Genomic DNA, 18,497 nt, shown 5'->3' with positions numbered 1-18,497 from the left:
TCTCTCTCTCTCTCTCTCTCTCTCTCTCTCTCTCTCTCTCTCTCTCTGTAAAAATATTAAGCTCTCCATTTTGTAAAGTTACGGAACCGAACCATTGAACACGATGTAGGTCGGAGTAGTGTAAGTTAGTTCCAACGCTTCTGCATCTTTGTGCCGGCAACCATTCTGATACACTTTGGAGTTTGGGGGCAATGAAATCCTCTATTTTTTAACCAACAGAGAAGGTGGAAACGCAATCTTCACAATATTTTTGGCCGTACCAAAAAATTACATCGAAAGGATGATGTCGTAATGTGTCCAGAAAAAATCTGCTAGCTACTCGAAGGGTAGCGTAGGGCAACAGCAAACAAAAAAAATATATAAAATCTCTCAGTAAGTAACAAGCTACTGAGACAGCAACCTATGCTTTTGGTTATGCGATTCTACCGCGAACACAACCACCACATACACTGCCGGGAAAATACGGCTGCCTCATTTACCGATTTGTGTGGATTTTGTCAGGGAGAGACTGGAACGTCCCGACACTTTATATGCAGAATCGCGCATGAGTTTGGCGAACAATTTATAACGCCTCGCCGTACTCCATGTCAAGGAAAGTTCTAAAATTCGTAAGCGTGTTTGAGCTAAGGAACGAGCACAATGAACCTTTCTCGTCAGGATCGAGGATGCTTCATCAATACAGTGGTTTTTAAGCGTCCACAGATCGGTAGTGATGCCTGCAGAGTTTGTCCTAATGTTCCACTCCACCAAAAGCTGAGGGAACACGTTCGATTCATGCGTAACATATACCATGTGTACCACTATTATCCCGTTTTCGGCAAAACAGGCTGTCACCGTCACCAATCAGTTGTCACGAAAAAGTACTTGCTGCACATCAAAAAAAGTACATCTCTTTCTAATTTATATTGATAACAGATTAATTTAGGTGTAATTTTCATATGGTATAAACAATACATTACTTAAATTAAAATATCACTGGACCTGCGATCGTCCCCAGTATCCAATGTATAAGTAAATCTAACCCTTTTTGTATTCTTTTATTTAAACAAACCCCTTTTTCTTATAACGCAACAATCCACTTAGTAAATCAGTTCTTGACAAGTGTATTACTGTGAAAAAAATTTATGGCAAAATTCTATAAATTGTAACGCGTTGAGCCGGGGCTACAATTTGCTTTGACTGGCTAGTCCAGTTACGTTCTCAAAAAAAAAGAATAAGTTATATATATATATCATCAAAGTCACTGCCGCCATACGGCTAATTAACGGTCCTATCGGCCAGTCGGTACTGAACTCTTGTCCCTTAATCTATGCTTATATGCCTGTTGGTCCGTTAAGTCACTGCCCAATGCTACAGTCACTCACACACACATCCTCACGAAACCATGATTGTCTCTTAAGCCTCAGACATTGTTGTTACATTCTTCTTTTTTTTTTTGATGGAAACAAAGAACTTACAAATAAAAGAGATTACTTACTACTGCGTGATAATACCATTTTTGTTTCCCGCCACATTCACCGCGCTTACCATATAAACTTGGAAATTCGATGAAGATCTTCCCTTCATGCCAGATAATTTCCTTCCACCTTTTTCCTATGACCGACAAGTAATGCTCCACGTCTTCGTCTCCAGCCAGAAATTAGATGCATGTTTTTCTTTTCGAATTTTCCAGTTTTGTACACTGTATGATTGCTTTAAATATATATGTAGGTATAGGCATATATATATATATTGAAATTAACAGTTCCTCTTAAAGTGCTTTGTTAAATTGGTTTTGTTGTTTTTTTCATTACTTTTATTATTACTTATTATTTATTCTTTATTTATTACACTTATAAAGGTGTCACAAATTTAAAAATATAGGTACAGTTTCGATCAGCTTCTGATTAAAGCTTTTTCTTTTATTTTTTTAGAATCTAAGTTTATTATTATTATTATTTTAATTTTAGACTAATGAAATGAATTCTTAGACTAAAAAAAAGACATTGAGCACTAGCAACACAGGCTATCGGCTCTAATTTAAATAAATGGATATTAGATAGTGAGCTTAGTAGTATTAAAAAAGTAATATATTGAATTGATATTCTGTTCTGAAGCTGATTGTAGAATGTTCACAGGGTTAATCGTTCCAAATGCAATACTTCTAGCCGAGGAAAAGTTGAGGCAGTCGCAGAGAATGTGCTTTATAGTAAGTGTTTGTCCACAACAGCAGATTGGGGAAGAAGACTTCTTCAGGATCCATTGGTGAGTTGCAATTGTATGACCAAGGCGAATTCTCGAGAATGTTTGGATCTTGGTTTTCTCAACGTTTGTTCGATATAGAGGTGGAGTTAATTGAGGGTTAATAAAAGAGTAGTGTTGATGATGGTATTGTAGATTTCCTTCTGTAATTTTCTCTGTAACTTTTCTTTCAATGTATCTTTGAAGATCCAACTTTTCCATGACATCATCCATAATTAGAGGAGCAGAAGCAGCATGCTTTGCCGCTCGATCAGCCTGCTCATTTCCCAGTAAACCGATGTGACTTGGTACCCATAACATTTTAATTTTTCCGTCGGGTGTAGTAATTATATCTCGAAGTCGAAGGATTCCGAACAGCTTGTAATACAGACAAACTGTCGGTTACAATGACGTTTTTGAGTTTGTTTTTATGGGCAAGGTTGGCAGCGTGAAGGATAGCTCTGGCTTCGGTTATGAAAGTTGAAGTACTTTCGTGAAATATGTGGTTGAGAAGAAACCGTCTGTGTACAAAAGATTCCAAGCAGTACTGTCCAATACTTGGGTTTTTTCAGCTATTTTTTAGAATCTAAGTTTAAAACAGTTTTTAATATCATTTTTCTGTCACTTATCTAGTTGTGTCCTTTCATATTCTGATCATTTTGATTTGTAAATTAATCGTTCGTCACATTTAGCGTGAACATGTTCAAGTTTTATTTTTTATTATTTGTAAGCTTATATTGGAATAGTACTTTAGATGTACATTAGTTTTTTAATTTGCTTCACTACCGCACTCAATTTAAAATTTCAATTTTGCTTATTTTTCTTATGCATACAAAAATGGCAACACAACACAATGTCTTCACATTGACTTTCACACGACGACTCAATCTCGAAATGACTTGTTTTGTCTCTTTCCTGTCAGTCTCTTTTTCAGTCATCGGTAGTAGCCCGAAAGAAAAGAGCGTACAATTTTCAAATGCAGAACACATCCTTATGCTGTGCAGACGAACTTAGGCCTTTGTTCCCTTTTCATAACTTCTCTCTTTGAATTGTCAATGAGCGGACAATTACGGAAAGAGACGCTAATTAACGGAATTCCGCTATTGTATTGCACACCACTCTCTTGCAAGGAACAGAAGACAAGCCGACCGACCAAAACCCCCTACATCTACACGCGCGGACGTTACAAAATAAAAAAATATTTAGTCATTCTTACGCTAAGGAAATGACGTACTTTAGCGCTATCATATTTCACTTTTGAATGCGTTCCTTTGGAATTTTTATGAAAAACCCAAGTAAAATATAAAGAGAAAGAGCGTTCCGTTGGAATTTGGATACTAAGTATTTTCCTTTTGGAAAGTAGCCTAAAAGTAGACAAAGAAAACATTGGTATAATTTCTAAAACGTGACCCATGCTTCTTGTAATTTTAAATATATAAACAAAATTATTAATTATAAGCAAATATTTTGACTCGCTCACCTTCGAAGAAGTACGTAAGGATTACAATTTTTTAGTAAATGGAGTATATTTAAGAGGAACCCTTTAGAAGTTCGGTATAGAAATCAAAATAAATTTAATGATTAAAACCAATTTTCGTTTCCTTTACTAAGAAGAAGGAACATATCATTTACCAGCTTCACATATTTGTCGCAATAATTCTTCAAGACAGCGCATTCGTCGTATTATAGATCCTTCGAATATGTCAGTCATTTTACATACACTAAGAAAAAATGGGCCTTTACACCAAGCCAAAACCACATCCATAAGAAATGGTTTGAATTTCTCTACATAAGCTTCTTCATCTAATTCCAATTTGCATTCAGTTGAGATTTTAGCGAGTCTTCTAGCCAACTCTTGCATAGAACGCAAACGACTAGAATGTTCTTCTGTACATTTTATCGTTTCAGCATACAAACCACGACAGCAATGCCACTGTCTGCGGAGTGGTCAAGTCATTGAAAACACCGTTGAATATCATTTCAGTTATTAATAGTTCGTTGGCTGGGCTAAGCTCGCAAGTCACGCGTCCTTTGAATTCAATAACTTCAGCGGCAATACAATATTGTACGCGTCGCAAAACCCGTTTACGGAATTTTAACTTGTCCATTTGTAATAGACTGCGAGCCTCTTTTAACTTGGTTTCAACAATTTTCAATTGCTCTAGTACCGTCAACTTTCCTTTGTAAAGGGTGTACCCGGAAGAAGTATTGGAAGATCTGCGTAGAGGATGACCAAAAAGTCTTTCTTCGAGCTTATGAATCGAGTCAACAATATTTTTAAAGTCTGCATCTTTAATATGCATTTCTGTAATAGGATTGAGAACTGGAGGGCCCTTAGGAATACGCTTTTTAACCTCATTAATAGTTTTGAGTAAGCTGCGTCAATTGTCGGCTGGCCTTAGATCATTCAGATAGTAAACGCGTAGTGAGAAAATGTGAGATATGAGTTTGTGAACAACAGGCACAAACTCCATATTCCCGTTTTGTCCCTTTTTGCAGGGTATGGGTTCATCGTTTTTTGCCTATTCTTCTGTAACGTGCAGAACCCAAGGAGTCCAATTGTGCACGTATGATAAGAAACGAAACTATGCTCCTCGTTGATCCTGTACTTATCCAGCTCTTGCTGCTTTTGTACTGAACTTGTTTGTACAGTTCTGGAATAAAAGACTGGTTTTGAAATTGAAAAAATAACCTCTCCAGCATATATTCTAAATTGATTTCTTCAACTCATAGGAGGTTGAGCACCATGTTATACATCAAATAATCTGCTTTGTCTTGGGCGATATCTCGACCAACACCTGGCGATACCTTCCCATCAATCGTAAGGATTACAAAACCTTTATCATCAAGATCTCGACGTCCAACACGGCCGGCCATTTGCATGTACTCTCCTGAAGATATCTAGCGAAAATCTTTGCCGTCAAACTTGCGAGGTGCAGTAAATAAAACTGTTCTGGCTGACATATTCAGGCCAATTGCAAAAGTTTCGTGGCGAACAAAGCCTTAAGCAAACCTTCGCCAAATACAATTTCAATTATTTTTTTCAGAATTGGTAACAATGCACCATGATGTGTACCAATACCACGCCGTAGCAACGCCAACACATTTTCAACTTGTGGCAACAGTCTTCCTCCGAGAGGGCGTCTAAAGCATTATTGAAAATCTCATCGACCAGTTGCTTCTCATCTGCCGTGTTAAAATTAAGTTTTGCCATTTGCATAGCATAAACTTCGCAATCTTTTTTGTTAAAGGAGAAAATTATGACCTGAGCAAAATTTCTTTGCATAATCATATTGGCGATTTTGAATATATTGGATTGGCCACTATTTACACCTTTAATCCCTCCCTTACGTCCTTTTTGATCGCCTTTGACAACTTCACTGGCGCCATTTACTTCTGTACACTTTGCAACTGGCACGTTTTACTTCTTAGTTAAACAAATGGTACTTTCATAATTTCCTCAAAGAAAGGCAATAAATGATGAATATGGTCAGGATGGGTGCAGTGTAGCAGATAGTATTGATAAAAAGAAGCGATTGATAATGAAATGCAAATATCGGTCTCTTTGCGTTATAAATATAAAGATGCGGCAAAAACAATATCACGTTTCGGTAGATGTACACCCTCAGAAAATTTATTTTCCAAGTCTGCGCTACCAAATAAATATTTTTGTGGATACCACATGAGTCTATATGAAAATACCTTTCCAAGGTAAACAAATTTCAATTCTGCGTCCGGGAACTGTTTTAAACAAGTTTTTGTAATTTGGTATGTTAGCGAAAAATGGGCAAGGAGAAGCACGCAAATCTGAGACTCTAGTGCGGCCACGCTAGAAAACTAATATTCACTTATATCACGTGAATCTATAGAGAAATATCTGTCGAACGAGCAAAAAAAATTCAAACTTTTCTTTTTCATACTTCAAGGACAGCGTTCCCATTAATCATGCACTATCCACTTGTCTCCACATCTCACCGGCTATTTACTTGTTCCTCTCTTTAACAAATAAATTTTAACAAAAACTTAATTTATTTCGGTTCAATGGAGAGTAATTCGGCAAAACCTCACCCACAAGCAAATAAAATCTACCCTTTAATGTTACTTTGCGGAAACTCTCCAGTCGCCCTATAACACGCTGCACTCTAGTACCCGCCAAAAGAAAATGTACTTAATGAGAAGCCACACTTACAGATTTTAAATTAACCCTTAAGGGAACGATAGGCATATCTACAGTAGATGATGACAAGTTAACAAAAAATCAATCAATTTCAATTTTATTATTATTATTATTATTTTAATTTTAGACTAATGAATTGAATTCTTAGACTAAAAAAAAGACATTGAGCACTAGCAACACAGGCTATCGGCTCAATTTCAATTTTAAAATTTCTATTTAAGAAGGAATAACATTTTTCAAGAAAAAAAATTCCTTAAATCCTAATGCTTAATTTTTTGCTTTGAAAACTCATATTACCGTTTGTTACGCAATGCAATACAAATATAAATTATTGCTTTTAGTTTTTATTAAAATAACAAAGCAATTTGTACAATACCAAAAAAAAGAGAAAAGTTCTCTTTCACATATCTCAACCCTCAGCCTTTTTATCCTAAGATGTGGTTTTCGTTCCTACACAGTCCTATGTTGCTCGGTTTTACATAAGAGAGCAACAATCATGAATTTCAAATCATCACTACCATTAGATTAATGTAATGATTTTTCCCATACTATGGAATACTAATGAAGTGATTAATTTGGAAAAATCAAAAGCATTTTCTTCCGGTCTTATCCCATCTTCATTTAACAATTTTGTTTCTTTCTTTTCTGCTACTATCCCTTATGGAATAGGTATATATAAATCGTTAATAAGCACAAAAACATTTGTTACATTTATTGCCCAAGGCATTTTGAAAGAAAAGGGCTCAGTTTGTAATTTTAAATTGCAGTCTTTTAAACGGTCATTTCCTTTGGCAGCACTTTACACAAAACTAGGTTAATACGAAGAATAAGAAATGCTGCAATCAATCAAGGAAATGAAATCTTTACGTAAAACAAGAAAAATGCTATATTCAAGCAAAGTCGATTTACAGATTCCCAACACCTGAAGGCTGAAAGCAAGTTTTTATCATATATAACTTTCGAATCGTGTACCCCTGATTAAAATATCGAAAAATCAACATCTGGTACTCCGAAATAGATGAAACAAGATTGGAGAATTAGTCAATATTTGAAATATAATGTCATTAGAAGAATTTAGTCAAATTTAAAGAAAAAATATCATGTCCGAATGGCTGCATGCAACAGCCGATGATCTGAGATGAATCACATAATTACCGGTCATTAGACGTGAATTTATATTTACGACCCAGAAACAGATCAACAATGATAAGGGAACAAGTGTTCTCCTCAATGAGTCAACCAATTAATAAACAACATTATATAGACCCTCCAACTCGTTTACCGAAATTTATCTATATATTCGTAAAAAGACTTCAGATTTATAATAAACTTGTTTTTTCGTCGTCGTAATCCTTCGTCGAAATCCGTCGTACGATAATGTATCCTCGCATTATCGTCGTCAGTATTCCTCAATTTGTCAACGATTATGGAAATCGTTTCATGATACTCGTTTTGACTGAACAGAAATCATCAAGGAGAATGTACTGACTACTTCGAAGGCTTACCACAGATGACATGAAACTTCTTGCTTCTGCACTTAATGCCAATTGTACAAATTTAGCAAAAGCTATATACACAACTTGTGTTAAAGGTACCTTTAATATGTGCCGCTGTCCGCAATACCCAGAATGTCCCGCTTCGCGTCTCATAAACAGCCATCTTACAAGCAGAAATTTTTGAGATATTTCGATGAAATTTAGTACACCGTCCTGTCCTGGCCCAAGAACGAAAGTTATTAAAAGTGGTTTGGTTCAGATCACCTTTTTTGATCGTTTTCCATAAAACGTTTTATTTTGGAAAGGCATTATATGAAAGCTGGGGAGTTGAGGCCCACCATAACGTCTTCATCTCTTTTACTTTAAAGGCAACAAAAAATATTGTTTTTGTTCGATTCATGGCGTTCGACTCTTGGCCTTGGTCTAAAATCGTACTCTATCTTTATATCTGTCTATATCTACTTCCTTATACTCATTATTTGACCACACAGGGTTGCCGCACTAACATGTTTGAATCCAAGTACGTACGCGGTTGAAAAATGATCAGATTACACAACAAAAAATTTTTCCTTTTACAATGTTTTACAACAAAAATCGAACAACTATGTTTTTTTACTTTAGCATACGACATGAGCAAGGGCAATTTCTGATTTTTGGAAATCTTTACTCATATGTACGTTTTATTGCAACAAGATCTACTCTTTTTAATTTTATAATTAATATTGCCATATAAATTTGCTGCGTCCAGCTTAGAACGACATGAAAATGTGTGTAAAAAAAGCAGTAAGCTCTTTGATTAACTTTCCTAAATATGAACCACATCGACCCAACATCTCATTGCAAAGTTTTCGCGAAAAATGAATCTTTCTATGGTAACAAAGTATACATAGAAACGAGTTTATCTACGCCAAAAATTTTATTAGACCAAGTAATCTGTACCGTGCACATCCTACTGTAATAAGTTAGGATGTTTTAAAGTAAAAATTTCTCTGGCTTTTCGAAAACAATGTTATAAGCGGATTCCATAGGAGAAAGGACAAAGTTGGTATATTAACATCCTTCATAAAAATATTTTACATTGGCAACTCTGCGTGCGTGTTGTAGTCGCGTTTTAATTCTGTGCAAGAAATATTTTTTAAATAAATTGTAAGAAGCTTTTTTTCTCAAGAGGGAAGTCAGTATCTCATCGATTCGCACAGGTTGGAGGACGCCGATTCGTTCACAGATTTAGGCGTTCTATTTGACCATAGATTACGTTTTAACTAGCATATTGAGCTCTCTTTAAGCAAAACTAGCTCCACGCTTGGTTTTATAAAAAGGTGGTCCAAAGAGCTTGATGATCCCTACATTACGAAAAGGCTGTACATGTGTTTGGTTAGACCCTTACTCGAGTATGCCTCAGTTGTGTGGTCTCCTTCATATAGGTGCTACGTAGATTCAATTGAATCTATCCAAAGCAATTCTTGCTGTTTGCCCTTAGGAATTTGGGTTGCAACCCGATTGCCTATCTTGCACTCTATGAAAATAGGTTCCTTCTATTATCCTTACCACTTGAGAAACGTAGATTTGTTCTTAGGGTTTCCTTCTTAATCAAAGTAACAAATGGTGCTATTGACTCGCCCGCATTACTTGGTGATATAAGTTTTAACGTTTCTAACCGCTTCTCTAGGCGCTTTACCATGATTAAGCTTAGTCAACGTAAATACAATTATGAGCGGTTTAACGCGCTCAGAGCTAGTTGACAGAAACCTAAACGATGTCTACCACTTACTCTCATTATCAGACTTTTTAAAGTCTATTAAAGCAACTTTGCTTAATATGCACGATTTACCTATGTCGTACTTAAACTAACGTTTCATTCTTAATATCTCATTTTTTATTTAAATTAATATTGCGTTGTTAACGTGTAGGTTGCCAAGCTTATGCATTTTGCAATGGTTTAGGGGTTCACTTGCAACCTGGATGTGTTCCTGTTGCTGGTGTGCTTCTGTGCTAGCAGTGTACATTTTTTTTTCTTTTTTTCTCTCTATACATGAATTATTATTTTTAACGTTTTAAGTTATTTTGAATCTTACTTTGTTTTTATTATTCTTCTTTTTATCTTCCTTTTTATTGTATACTAGTGTTAAAACAATTAGTATAAGATTTTCTATTAAGTTGCACTGAATTCGACTGCTATTTTTTTTAGTTGAATTTCATGTATAGATGGGTAAAATAAAACAAAATAAAGCTAATCTTATTTGCATTCTGGCATGAACTTGCAGTACTTAGATTTCCACTGACACATCATCTTCATATCGAGCAGTTAAAACGTAATTTATAATCAGTACAGACAGTTTTGTGTAGAATTTCTTGGCTAAAAAACAAAATTCGGAAAATTTTCAAACTGAAACGAATTTTTGGGATTAATTTGCTGTACATAATTTACTTGCCGTGGTACCAGCGTAATTAGGGCCATTTACTAATGCAAATTTAATTTAACATAAAATTAATTGTCTTTCTTCTTTATTGCATAGTCTTTATTTACATGCAATTTGAAATATATATTTTTCGTTGTTTACTTGACAAGAATTTGCTTGCTTGCTGTTCACTATCGTAAGAATAACACAGTGAGCTCATGTGTTATTCTACCAACAAATTCAAACAAAGTTTTTTTATGTACATAAATAGCTTTTTTAATTTATATTTGTTTTAATTATAAAAGCTTGCACATGACGAAGTTAAAATGAAGCCAATATCAAAATATATACCGCCACGACTAAAATCTAGTGACAATTCGATAGTTTCTATAAAATGATATTCTACGTTTATCTTCAAAAACGCTTAAAGGAAATGATTTCAGCAATACGGCACTGACTTACTTATCAATGATTCAACTTCATCTGAATACGGTCCATAATTTCAATAGCCTTAAAAGTTATTTAAATCCAGAAGAAACAAAAATTAATTATTTGCGAAAAACAACTAATTAAATACAACAATTAATCGAAATGCTTAGGAAAACGATGAACAGTTACTAGTAATTATTAAATCAATAATTACCTCACGCAAAAATTGTGTTATTCTAAGCGAACAGTTCATGCATGCGACTAATAGTACCTTCTTTTCATGATGTCTAATAATTGTGCCAAAATCTTAAGCACCGTCCATAACGGCTTAGGACTTCAGCGCTTAGAATGTTAAATATGGTAAAGATACCTACAATGATGACGATAATGACGACGACCATCTTTTATTTGCCCTTTTTTTAGATAATTCTCTCGACTTTTTGTATGCTTTTATCCTCTTTTTTGTTCTGTGTTAACTTATTCGTTTTATGCTGCATATACTCCAAAGCCAAGACACAGTGAACGTACATAGAATTTTATTTAAATACGGTGTGTCTAGAGAAGCGAAAAAAATTTTTTTTATTTATATTACTATTATTATTTTTTTATATATATATACATATGTATATATATAAAATTAAATTAAAAAAGCAAACCAGAAATTTATGAGCTTTTAGTGGCATTAAAGTAAAAGTGGCCATTATGGTTGCCAATGAAAAATATGTTTTAATATGTTGAAAAACTACAAATAAAATGATTTAATAGCTACGATGAAAACTCCGATAAAAAGCATTACGAATTAATCACTCTTTAAAAAAAAAAAAATAAATAAATCAAAAATTCAATTAAAAAAATTTAAATAATTCAATTCCTTTAGTTTATTTATCCAATATTTTATTTCGTTTCTTCATAGTTCAAACTCGTTGACATACTTTTCTGATTCACTTATCGCATATGCTAGCAAATTTTTTTATTCTTTTTTTTCGATTTTCCTTTTTTGCTTTTATTGCTTTCTTTTTTGCTTAAACTGCATATGACGAAGTATTTCGTGTCGAATTTCTATTAATATGTATAAGCAGCAGAAGTACAGCCCGAACCTTTCATTTCTATAAGCTGCGCGTTTGCATTGCTATATTGATTACTGCTTAGTTCGCATAGCCCCTAAAAGTAGGCTGCTCTTGCTTAAATAGTCCCTTCATATTTAGTGTAACTATCATTACTGACGTTTTTTCTTTATTATGCATTCGTTGTAGCAAATTCCAATTGTGCATACTCTATATGGGTAGACATAGGTGATGTATGTTAATACATCACCTTGGTTGAGGTATGGTGTTACCACCAACAAAGGATATTTGAAATCCGTCATTGGTCGCATAACAAAAAGATTGCAGAAGGGCGCAGTGCGAGAACTCCAAATAGTTTTAAAAACTACAGATACCCTTGGACCCTTAGAATGACATAGAAGTTATTTTCAGTTATAAATGCTTTATCGCTTATGCATAGACGTGAAACAATATGTATTAATGTATATGTGTTCCCTTCAATGCAATGTCGCGCAAGTTTGCGCTTTGATACTTGGACATTTCGTGGGCCTTATATGCAAATTAAAGTAAATAGATCCTTAATTCCAATTAAGGGGATACTCGTTATTATTTTTTCATTTTAATTAAAATAATAAAGAATTTTTGGATCGTAAACAAATTAGTTTTTGGAACTCAATAGACTTTCGGGCTTCGGTATATTTGTTTCTTATTAAAAGTTTTAAAGCGACGCACAAAGTCGATTTCGTTAGTTCCGAAAACAAACGATGAAACCAAATGTCGTTGAGAAAGTGCTAACCAACACGCTAGCTAAGCTAATACAGTTGGCCGATATTTTTGTAAAATCAAACCTGGGGATATAACCAACGGCATTTGCATGTATAACACGTCCAGTCCAAATTAAAACCCATTGCTCTTGAACATATTCAACATATCATCAAAAACTTTATATATTTACATGTGTGGTCCTTCCTAAAATCAATATTCATCCAGTGTATGATTATAAAATTTTTCTTCCATTAAAGAGACATACTTTTCATCCAGTTTTCTAAACCGCTGCACGCATATGTTTTAATAACCTTAAATAAAGTGAATGCAATGTATGTATATATATGTATACAGGTATGTACATACATATAATACACACACCTACGTATTTATGTATATATATATATATATATACACAATACACACACATACGTATTTATGTGTATATAGATACACAATACAATGTATGTATATATGCATACAATGTACGTATATATATCCATACATAAATACGTAGGTGTGTATGTGTGTGCGTATGTGCGAATTCAACTATCGTCCTAATGTATGTTCAAGGTATACAAAAATTCGACTTTAACTCTTTTTTCTTTTACACCGTATTAAAAGAATGCAATAAGAAAACTTCTGCTTTATTCTATTTGTTAAACTGTTCACATTATAATTGTGCGTTAAACTGCAGTCTATCAGAAAAGAGTGCGAAAACTTTTGTTCTAGTTTACAAAATATAACGACTATCACATTTTTTCCTCTAAAAAGAAACTCGGTGTGCGACACTAACGGCCTGATTACTTTCGGGGCAATGTATAGTAAGATGACATTCAACCTTAACGTATGCACACTCAACATAGCTTTATTTCAATTTCACCTATTAATTGAGTTTAGCATGAGCGTCAGTTGTCCCTTTTCCTCTCAATTTTATTGGTATCTATGTTGAATGAAAGAAGAAAGGAGAATTTTACTACTTAATTTCAATTATTCGATACACATCCATTCCATGACCTTTCCAAAAAAAAATTTTTCTAATTGGCCCATGCGAATAAATTAAGTTAATCGCATTCGTAAGTACTACCGAATATTTGCATATGATATATATATATATATATAGGTAAAAATTTTTAAGGGTGTGAAGATAAATTCGAATTTAACTAGTAAAGACACCTACCATTTCTGTTAACATACCTCTGTTAACGACTTAAAAGAGCTCATGTTAAATAATTACAATTGAGATATAGTTGGTTTGAGAGCCTAGTCCGTCCATATTAAAAAAAAGGTAATAATTTTGTGGACATTTCATGAATCCATATAAAACTACCTTTCAAACAAACTAAACAAATTCAAATTCTGCTTATGGGAACTATTTTTAACAGTATTTGAAATATCGTATGTTAGCGAAAAATGCATATGAAAAAACACCTAAATTGGACACTCTAGTGCGGCCAAACTAGAAAATGTCGCCTATATTCACCTATATTACGTGAATCTATATGAAAGTACCTACCGATTAAGCAAAAAAAATTCACACTTTGCTTTTAGGATCGTAAAGATCGTTAACATAACGTCCACTCCGAGAATACATTAGTAATTAGCTACAACTCTTGTTATATAAGCGAACATAATCAGTAAACATCTTATCCGACGTTCAAAAACTGTTTACGAATGCTTCGACCGATGCATTTTTAAAACGTTTGAATATTCAGTAATCTTATAATGTGCATATAGATTTTTAATTATTAGCAAATTCCGAATCTGTGCGGGCGTGTCTGTTAATCTCTTCGTATATCCGTGCGTCTGTCAGTTCTCCGATCGCAAAAAAGAAGACCAGCGGCTTCAAATTTTGGCAAAATCGTTGAAAACCACGAAGATTGCTTTTATTAGTATTAAACATGCAACAAAAATCGGCTGAGGGACACACCAACATGAAATGTACAGAAAAAGATGAAAAAGCAGACGTTTTCAAAAGGATGAAAAAACATAGGGTTTCTCTGGTCATTACTCAAAACTCACTTGAACTGATAAAACGATTAAAACAACAGGTAATCGTAGACAATCTGCGCAAAAATAATAAAAATGGGTCCCGCGTATTCAATACTCATTTTCTTTTCTTTAAATAGAAGATAGTGGGCGCAATTTTGTGGAATTTTCTTGCTTGCTTTGAATTTGTCTAATTTTAGCAAACAGTTGGACAATGAAATTGGCATAAGAAAGCAGAGTTTATCTGTCCAATTGGTATTTCCCGCTATGGACCTTATGATACTTGTTCTTCTGCAACACAAGCATTTGCGAAACCCTATAGAAGCTTTGTTAGTCATAACAACAAAGCAAATAGGTTGCACACACGTGTATATGTATCACAACTTATCAAAAAATTAACGTAAAAGTAATGTACATGTTCATGCTTTTGATTATTATGAAACTAATACTAAGAGGTACGTATATTCATGGCTTTTAGATCTTTGCCTTTTACTAACCGATTAATTGGTTTCAGAAATCATACCGAGGACAATGAGTAGGAGGACTTTAAGATCAGACTAGATTTTTTTTTGAGGAGGCTTTCAATATATTAACAAACAAACGGACGGACAGATTTACGAAGCTTAAATGATTCTTATTGATTGAATACGTTTTACTTTACCTAAGGTGCGTTTTTATGCGTTACAAACGATTGACAAATGCTTTTTACCCACAGAAGTAGCTATAAGTGTGACAACGTCACGTCACAAAATGTGAAAAAAAACTTCGAAATTATAAACGAAAATTTATTTCCGCTTTTTTTTGGGCTATGTGTGTGTGAGTAGTTTGCTTTCGATTGCAAGTCATTTATATTTGTTATTTCTTTTTTGAACATTTCTTGTTTTCTTTCGGCAGTTTATTATTTATAGTTGTTGTCGTTGTTGTAAGAAAGTAAAGTGTTACAGCATACCATGGTATAGTCAAGTCTCTCAACAATTACCTGAAATGCGAAAAAAAGAGATAAAAAACATTGAGAAGATTATGAGCAAAACAACAAATTGCAAAAAAAATCCGAAATCTTGACGGAATGGACGCAACAGAGATCACATAAAAGACTATTATGTTAAAATTTCCCCTTTTATATTAATGCGTACACTACTGATATCATGCACATGTTACTTGACATAATCGAATTCTGTTACACGACTGCTTATGTTCATTCATTCATTTCATTTGTTTCGCAATACATTTCATAAAATTTTTATAAAAATTGCCTCCAATTATAATTTGATGGCTGCCACCTTGTAAAATCTACTGAGAGTAAAATCTACTTTCTGAGAATAAAATTTATTTCCCTGTATATTTCTTATGAAAGGCATTTTTGGCTTTACTGAGAGTAAAATCTACTTGCTGAGAACAAAATATACTTCCCTGTATATTTCTTATGAAAGGTGTTTTTGACTTTTCTGAGAGTAAATTTGTTCCCTTCACAAATTTTTATTACTATTTTTTTTCTTACGTATTCTACACATTGTGTCCTACATAGAGAGTATATTAAAAATACGCGGACGTACGTAATGCGCAGAAATCTTTTATTATACCTATCGGTTCAAAATCATTTTCCGAATCGATCTTAGCCGGTCCGTCCGTTTGTGTCTCTGACCGTCCGAAGTCTAACGATGTTAATTTGTGTTCAAGTTGGAGGTCGCAATTTTGAAATATTTTGATAAAATTTGGTACATCGACGTGCTGACGAACGCTATATGGTTCGAATCGGTCCGCTTTTTCAAAATTTCTTGACCAAATTGGCTACGTAATAGCATTTCGCCATCCTAAATTGGTATAAAAACTTTAGGCTGGCTGGGGCAATTTTTTAAATCCCCTCTCATATAACGAAAGCTGCAGTTTATCTGACAAAAAAAACCAATTTTCATTTCTTCACGATGAAAATCAGATCATAATAATAATTTAAGATAAACAAAATAAACTGCACCAAATTTGGACCATCCCAGCCTATATTTGGAATCTTCTCTACGTAATGATTTTCACAACAATTGTTGCATTTTAGATCAAAAATGTCTAAGTTTTAATATCTTAAGATAAAAATTGACCTATAATAGTAATTTGATGTAAAAATGGACTATGCTGAATATTGACCACGTAATAATTCTATGGCAAAAATAAGAATTGCGTTAGACAATCTGGTGTAGAGTCTAGCTCGACTATTTTATTTTCATTTGTTTTACTTTAAGATAAGCATCTTTTAATAATATCACGCCTTAAACTAATAATAAAAGATCATCTTTAGTTTGCTTTCCGCTTTTTCTAACTAATCCGCGGTATTAGATTTAAATAAATAAAACGGTCCTTTACATTGCTAGTGTTAACTGAATGTAGTGTACTAAGGCTCTCAAGACTCTCTGAAAACTATCAAGAGCGAACGCTTAGCTTAGCTTTTCTATAACCGCAGTCGCTCTTCGCTGTTGACACTGTTTATCATAATCTTTATGGTCGATCCGCAAAATCCAATTCAAAAAGCAACTTAAAGAATCGCATGTCATTTGTCGCTACAGCACAGTATATCAAGAAAATTAAAACTACCCTCACTGATATAATGCTTTACGTGGTATTTTTTAGTCATGATTTGATGTTGCTACAGAGAGGGTAGAGCCGCAAGTTGTGTTAGCTTGTGAAATTGTTTAAAATTGCGTGTTAAATTAAAAACCGGGTATAATAGTAGTAAAAGAAAAACAAAACAAAAATCTTGTTAGATATGGAAACAATATGAAAGAAATATTACAAAAATTTAAATAAACTGATGGCATAAGTAACACACAAAAAAAAGACCGAGTAATCTAATTGACGCTTGTAAAATTAATAATACAAAAGAAAGAAAGTGTAACTTCAGAAAATTTAAATGTAGAAAAAATAAAAAATATAAAAAATTGCGTTAAATACTGTCTAGTCATGATTAACAACACTTAAAAGCTCTTACCAAGCCGTTAAAATAAATGACAATTACAAAAACAAAGGAAAGCAAATATTTAAAATCTACTATATATGCATATACATATTTGTGCCTTTTTTTGTGTACGTTCTTACTGACACATCTTTTTTTTTTTAGTTTATTTGAGAGTAGAATGTATGTCAGACATTTAGAAAGAATTGTCGCTCGACTACCTCCGCTGCATACTAAAACTAATTTTATTATCGTCATTGCACGAAATGCCAAAGTTTATTATATAAAATTTGTTAAACAATAGAAGGAAGAGCAAAAACAAACCCATAAATAATAAACCATAAACAAAAATAGCGAAAAAATTTCAAGAGCAAATTACAATAATACAGCGTTTTAAATAAATACAAAATAAATTTAAAAAGCTGTATAAAGAAAATAAGAAAAGAAGAATCGAATAAAATGTTGGCAGTTAAGAATTTCTTTTTACCCGAACGCGCCAAAGCTCCGGATACTCCGCAACGTTTCTCTCGTATGCCTGAAGTTTTTCTACGAAGCATAAGAAGGCGGTCGTTGCGTGTAAAACGTGCTAAAAGCTTAGTCGTTTCCGATCGCGAAAAACGGAAATCAGGTGAGGTAGAGTATTTATAACAATAACATGATGATTATCTAATATATTTCAAACTATAAATAGTAATCTTAAAGACGCTTTAGTGGCCACTAGTAGTGGTAGTATTAATAGATTTATGCCTGGTTTCAATATTACTCTTATACGCAAACTTTTTAAAATCAGCTTTGCACATGAGTTCATCAAACGAAGGAAACATTGTTAGAGCATCGCAAGGAATACCTTATCCCGAACAGTTAATAAATTCCTCTCTGTCACTTTAACCGCGTCGCGGTTAAAAAATTTTTTTAATGCAAATCAAAAAATCTTTTCAATAATCGCGGAGCATCAATATATAATATAGGTATTTTTTACATAGATCTTTATTAAGTTTTCATAAACTAAAAAAATACGCCCAAATCCATTACCAAGTTTAA

The 18,497-nt window shown here is 33.5% G+C and overlaps 1 protein-coding gene and 1 pseudogene across 1 annotated transcript in view; one reads left to right on the top strand and one right to left on the bottom strand.

The window, feature by feature from the left end:
• The window catches only part of LOC119641043 (centaurin-gamma-1A), a 243,715-nt gene that overhangs the window by 161,858 nt on the left and 63,360 nt on the right, over positions 1 to 18,497 (top strand). The gene's annotated exons all lie outside the window — the stretch shown is intronic.
• Positions 3,845 to 9,574, bottom strand: LOC119641061 (annotated as a pseudogene).

This window comes from Glossina fuscipes, unplaced genomic scaffold (genome assembly GCF_014805625.2).
Source record: "Glossina fuscipes isolate IAEA_lab_2018 unplaced genomic scaffold, Yale_Gfus_2 142, whole genome shotgun sequence".
In the NCBI taxonomy this organism is placed as follows: Eukaryota; Metazoa; Arthropoda; class Insecta; order Diptera; family Glossinidae; genus Glossina; species Glossina fuscipes.
This window is presented reverse-complemented; position numbering and strand designations above follow the sequence as displayed.